This window comes from Athene cunicularia, assembly GCF_003259725.1.
Source record: "Athene cunicularia isolate RWA chromosome 20 unlocalized genomic scaffold, athCun1 chr20_part1, whole genome shotgun sequence".
NCBI lineage: Eukaryota > Metazoa > Chordata > Aves > Strigiformes > Strigidae > Athene > Athene cunicularia.
In genome coordinates this window covers 504,937-510,458 of record NW_020799125.1, presented here as the reverse complement: position 1 = coordinate 510,458, position 5,522 = coordinate 504,937, and positions in this window count along the sequence as shown.

Genomic DNA, 5,522 nt, shown 5'->3' with positions numbered 1-5,522 from the left:
GGGGGGGGGGGGGAATGCCGTGGTTCTTGGGGTTTTGAGCTGCAAATGCAGCACGTTCATGCTCATTTCCCTTCCCTTAATGTCTCCAGTATAGCACCAAAAAGCAAAAGTTGTTCCTCTGCTTGCAGGGAAGGAAAGCTCTCAGGCCCTTTTCTTTATTCTTAGTAGTATTATTGTAATTATTATTATTGTTCTCTCTCAGGAAAGAAGCACTCTGTCAGAATTACCCTGATACATCCTGACCTTTGCCAGGGAGATTGTTGTCTCTAAAGGCCCTGAGGAGAGGCTGGGTTGCCCCGTGGCCTTCACAGCGCGTGGGGAAACTGAGGCACAGAGCCACGGCAGCATCTACCCACCTCTGAGCCAAAACTTTTCTCCTTCACTTGAGTTTGGCAAAGGTTTCTCTGTCTATATGAAGGTGGGAGCGCTCTCAGCAACATCCTCATCCTTTCTGCTGGGCAGGAAAAGCTTTGGTGAAGCAGAGAGGGGGCCCTGAGACCCCCTGTTCAAGGAGGTGGGCTGCAAGCTTCAGCCAAGGTTGTCACCTCCAGGGATACTGCAAAGGGCTCCTCGTCCTCCAGGGGTGCTGCAAAGTGTTCCCCTACTTCCAGGGGTGCTGCAGAGGGCTCCTCTTCTTCCAGGCGTAGCTGGGGTGATGCTCAGAAACCAGGCAACCACCTCTCCAGGATCCTGTGAGCAACCAGCCAGTGCATGGAAAAACCTGAGCAGAAAGCACCGGGCTCAGGGGCTGCAGATGAAGCGGGGAAAGGGGAGAGGGGAGAGGGGAGCGTGGCGCAGCCAGCAGCCATCTGCCATCTGCAGCAGGCCGGTGAGGTAATGCCTCACGCTAAGTTAAAACACGTCGGGAGCCACAGCGGCTCTTGAGAACAGCAAACCTTTCCCAGATGGAGACGTCCTGCGTTGCTGCATCAGCACTCCCGTGGAGGGAGAGGACGGGCGACCCTCCTGCTGCCGGCTGCCAGGCGCCCCCTCCCCTGCTCCCCTGATGCCAGAGTCTCATTTTAGGGAGCAGAGAGGCAATAACCAGCTCAGCCCTTGCTGACAAGCTCCTGAGAACTGAGACACAAAGCAGTGGAGGTGTGACCGCTGTGTGGCCTTCCTTAATTCCTCTCCTCTCCCCTGCTTGAAAGCAGCATCCATGATGTAGCACGAGCCCAATTATCCATGGTACTTCCAGTCAAATGATGCTCGAAGAGCAAGGGGTGAGCAAACTCCCAGCGGGATGCGGAGGTTGGGAACATGGGGTGCAGAGCCCCGGTGAGATAAGTTTTTGTAAAATCAGAGCTGTGCTTTTTCTGGGGGGCACATTGTCTCCTGGCAGTCCCCAGTGTGACAGGGAAGCAGGGGACACGGTCGCCGAGGCCGTGGCTGAGGGTTCACGGCTCCATGGTGAGGGGCCGTGGTGGAGCTGCACCCGGCCGTGGTGCTCATGGGCTGCAGGGCCAGAGACAGGCAGCCCCGACCCACATCCCAAAAAAAGCCAGGCTCAGAAACCCTCCTGATTGCAGTTCTCCTTTCCTCGGCACCCAGGAGGAGGTCTGGTGGCCCGGAGCAGCGAGCTTGGGCATGCAGAAAGAGCAAGATCCTGCTTCTTGGCTGCATCTCCTGCACAGACACCAGCGAGCAGCATTTTCTGCCAATTCAAGTGATGGAAGCAGCGAATAACCCCGGCGTGCCCAGGCTCTGCTTAGCCCAACTGTCAGCCAGCTGCTTGTTCCTGGGAGGACGCGGTGCCACAGGCAGAGCACATTTTCTTGCTATAATCGAGAAAAGAAATTGTGCCGATCGGAGCAGCTGAATAGCAGCCAAATCTGCTTCTCGGCGGCTTTTCTACACTCTGTATTCATGTATTTGGCATGAGTAGCTCTGCATTGAGGTAATTCATTAATGCTGAACCAAAAATGTGTTTATGGGAGTCTTGAAATAGTTGGTAGAAGTGTAAGACTTTCCTTCCTAAAAGCCTGGGTTCTCTCTGTGATGGGAATCGAGTATTAAAGCAGCGACTGCCGCTGCAATCAGCTGCTGGGGAAGCAACTCCAGGCAGCGTGTGTGCCCCGCGCGCTCCTGCACGCTCAGCCCTCCTCGTGCTCCGCGCCGTGCCGAAGCCTTTCCCCGGCCTTAGCTGGGCTGTAGGCGCCGTGGGTGGGATTTGCGGCAGCTCCGCTCACGCTTGGGGCGTGGGGGCTGCACCCCGGGGTTTCACCGGGAGCGGGTCGGGGAGCAAACACGGGGCGATGTGGCTGAAGTGCAGAACCCCAGGCTGGTGGGACCATCACGGGAGAGCCAGGGCGGTGCAAGGAGAGGCTGTGGCAGGGGAAGGGGAGGCAGAACAGCCCCGCTGAGGACCGAGGGCTCTGGCCACCACCCGGGAGGCTGCGCCGGCTGTGCCTGTGCGGAGCGAACAGCTTTTTTGGGTTAGCTGTGGGTTTCGCTGCTCACACAATGGGTATTGCTGTTGCCATTCCAGTTAGAATCCTGTATAGACAAGGCTGACCTCTGGTTATTGAAAAGAGCTGAAAAAGAAAGACAACTTTCTCTCCTTCCTCAGATGTAGTGCCTGATGGCCGGGCTTGGCCAGTGCGGGCCGCACCGTGCTCCTGGCAAAGTCCCGCAGCCGTCGGGGACCTGCCCGTGTGGGTGGCAGTGGGACAGGGTGGCAACAGGCACCTGGGCCAGCACGCTCCCAGGTCAGAGAGCCACTGTGGCCCAGAGCACCTTTCCACTGTCCCCAGTGCCCTTTGCATGGGCAGGTGGAGCTGGAAGCCAAGAAAAAGAGCAAATGAGCAGAAAACAGCTGAGCTGGCCATCCCCAGAGCTGGGACTGACTGCAACCACCCATTCTCCACCCCAGCTTGGGTGGGAGAGAGTCTGGTCCCTGGCTGGGGACAGGGGGGACATATCACCCTTGCATGGGCACATGGCTGCTGTGGGATGCTCCTAACACAGAGGTCACACCTCATCTGCTGGCGCCTGCCAGCCCCCGGCCCGCTTGCTCGGTGCTTTCCAGCTCTGCCTGACCCACTGAACTGTTTGTCCCCAAGGAAACCAGGCGCTGAGCTGGGCCCTGGAAAAAGGGAGGCTCCGGTGAAACACGGAGTGTTTCCCAGCAGATGACTTCAGTCTCCCGGCCCCGAGTCCTTTGCTCTCCAGGAAGCGCCTGTCTTCGGGAAGCCTTTGTTCCAGCAAGGCTGCAGCGGCCCCGGCCCCTGGGGAGCCCACGGGACCCGCCGGCGCGGGGGCATGTCTCAGGGGGCTGGGGGAGCCACCGGCCTGGGCAGTGCTGCAGGGCCCCCCCACACTGCATAAGGAATGTCCCCGCTCCCCTCGGCCACCCCTGGTAAAGGGCATCTCCTTCGGGATGAGGAAGGGGCTGTGGGTGTCAGTCACATCCATCCCGCCTGGCCCCACCGCTCCGGGTACCTCTGCAGTGTGGCCTAAAGATAATTATTAACTGTAATTCGTAAGAAATCTCTTCCCATGAAATATCTCATTCATCTAATTGGCCGCACCACGTCCCCAGCCCCAGACTGGTAATTGCATGGTGATTAATCCATCAGTGGCATGGACACATCTCGAAGCCAGGCTGGTCCGTGTGAGCCAGTGAAGCCGGCGCTGACCACTGCGGGAGGGTTCGGTGCCCGCACCCAGGGGACAGATCCTGCCCCCGCCCCTGCCCCACTGACGGCTCCCCTCGTGCCTTGCACCCTCTGCAAAATGAGAATAAAATGCAGTTTTCCCATCACTGTTCAGAGCTTTGCTGCTGCTGTGCCACCAGGGCCCTGCAGCATCCACCTGCTGCCTCTGTAACCTGGATGTAAATTCTGGGGGTAAATCCCTTGGATTTGGTTGCACAGCCCTTAGTCCAGCCTGGGGTTCCTGCCCCAACCTGCAGCCATCAGCAGCAGGAATAACCATCGGGCTCAGCCATCAACACTCTTACCTTCTTGCCATCCCCACCACCCCCACTTTGAGCCCCCAAATCCCTGAGACCCCTTGGGATGGTCCAGGTGGTGCCGCCTCTATTTTTAGGCGGGTGGGAGCTCGGCGTCGGACCTGGCTGGGAGGAATAACGGGCAGCCAGAGGCGCGGGCTGGGGGCAGGGAGGGAAAATGCCTTTGTGCTGGGGAGCGGAGGCTGCCGTCCCCGCCACGCTTCCTCTGCTAGGTGTGGTGCTGGACTGCGCGGGATGCTAGGAAGGGAAACCGGGGGCCACGGTGGGGGCAGCGAGCCGCCAGCCTAATAAAACGGGGGGGGAGAAAGAAAAGAAAAAAAAAAAAAAAAGAAAAAAAAAAAAAAAAAGAAAGAAAAGGGGAAAAAAAAAATATACAACTCCTGAAGTTGTGTGCTGGGATGGGGTCCAGCTTGCCCGACGCCAGGCCCGGCGAGGAGGGCGCGGGGAGAGGTCACCCAGCCGGCACACGCCGACCTTATCTCTGCCCAGGGATGTCCAGCGCTTCCTCCCCGTGTGCCGCCGCACATGTGCCAGGGCCGGGAGGTCACCAGCACCCCATGTCGCATCCCCATGTCCTCGGGGCAGCGGGGAGAAAGGAGGGGGGTTTGTGTGTCTGTCCCCACCCCGGGAAAGCTGAGCTGCACACAGACCCCGTGGCCATCACCCCGCAGCCCGGCTGGGTGAGGGAGCTTTCGCTCTGCGGGATGGATGCCGGTGGTAGGGGGGGGAGCGAAGCGTTGTGGCATTGCCCACGCAGGCAGCACGGCCCCCCCCTCTCCGTCCCCCTCCCGGGCTGCTCTGGGCATTTTTGGATGCTTTGCACCCTGGCATTTTTTCACCAGGCATTTCTAGGTGCTTCACACGCTGCTCCTACCCCTCTCTCCCCACTTCACAGCTCTCATCTCTCCTCCTCCAGCAGCCGTGTCCTTCCTTTCCCCCTCCGCCACCCTCCCTGGCTCTTCCCCCCCGTCCCGGTGGCAGACACACTGCGGGGCAGGGTTTGCACCGCACACACGCTCTGCTGTTGAGGTGCTCAGCTTCGTTCGGTGGGCCGAGGAAGTCCCAAGCCAGCCCAGTGCAGACTGGGACGGCAGCACCGCGCCGATACCCCACCCGGGGCGAGTGCCCTGCCGTCCCCTGCGGAGGAGGCCCAACGCCTGGGAGGTTGCACAGGACGAGCGTGGCAGGTACGAGGCTCTGCTCTGCCTCCCTCGTCCCCAGGAGGGTTTGCCCTGGCTCTTGGCATCATTGTCAAGGTTGGAAAAATCTGAATTTCCCCCTCTGCCACCCCCACTGCAGCTCATCACCACCACATCCCAAATACCAGTTGGTGGCACCAGGGCCAAGCCCGGCTCTGGGACTGCCCTGAGCCCACCCGGAGGCCAAGGGTGCTGCTGGGTGGGTGTGGTGGGAGGGCCAAAGGCCAGGACTGGCGGTGGGAGAACATGCCTGCAGTGTCCCCAGCGGCTGCCCAGTCCGACTGCCCCCAAAACTGCTCATTTCACCCCACAAGCAGACACGGGCCCTGGTCTGGGGGCCCCCAGCTCCC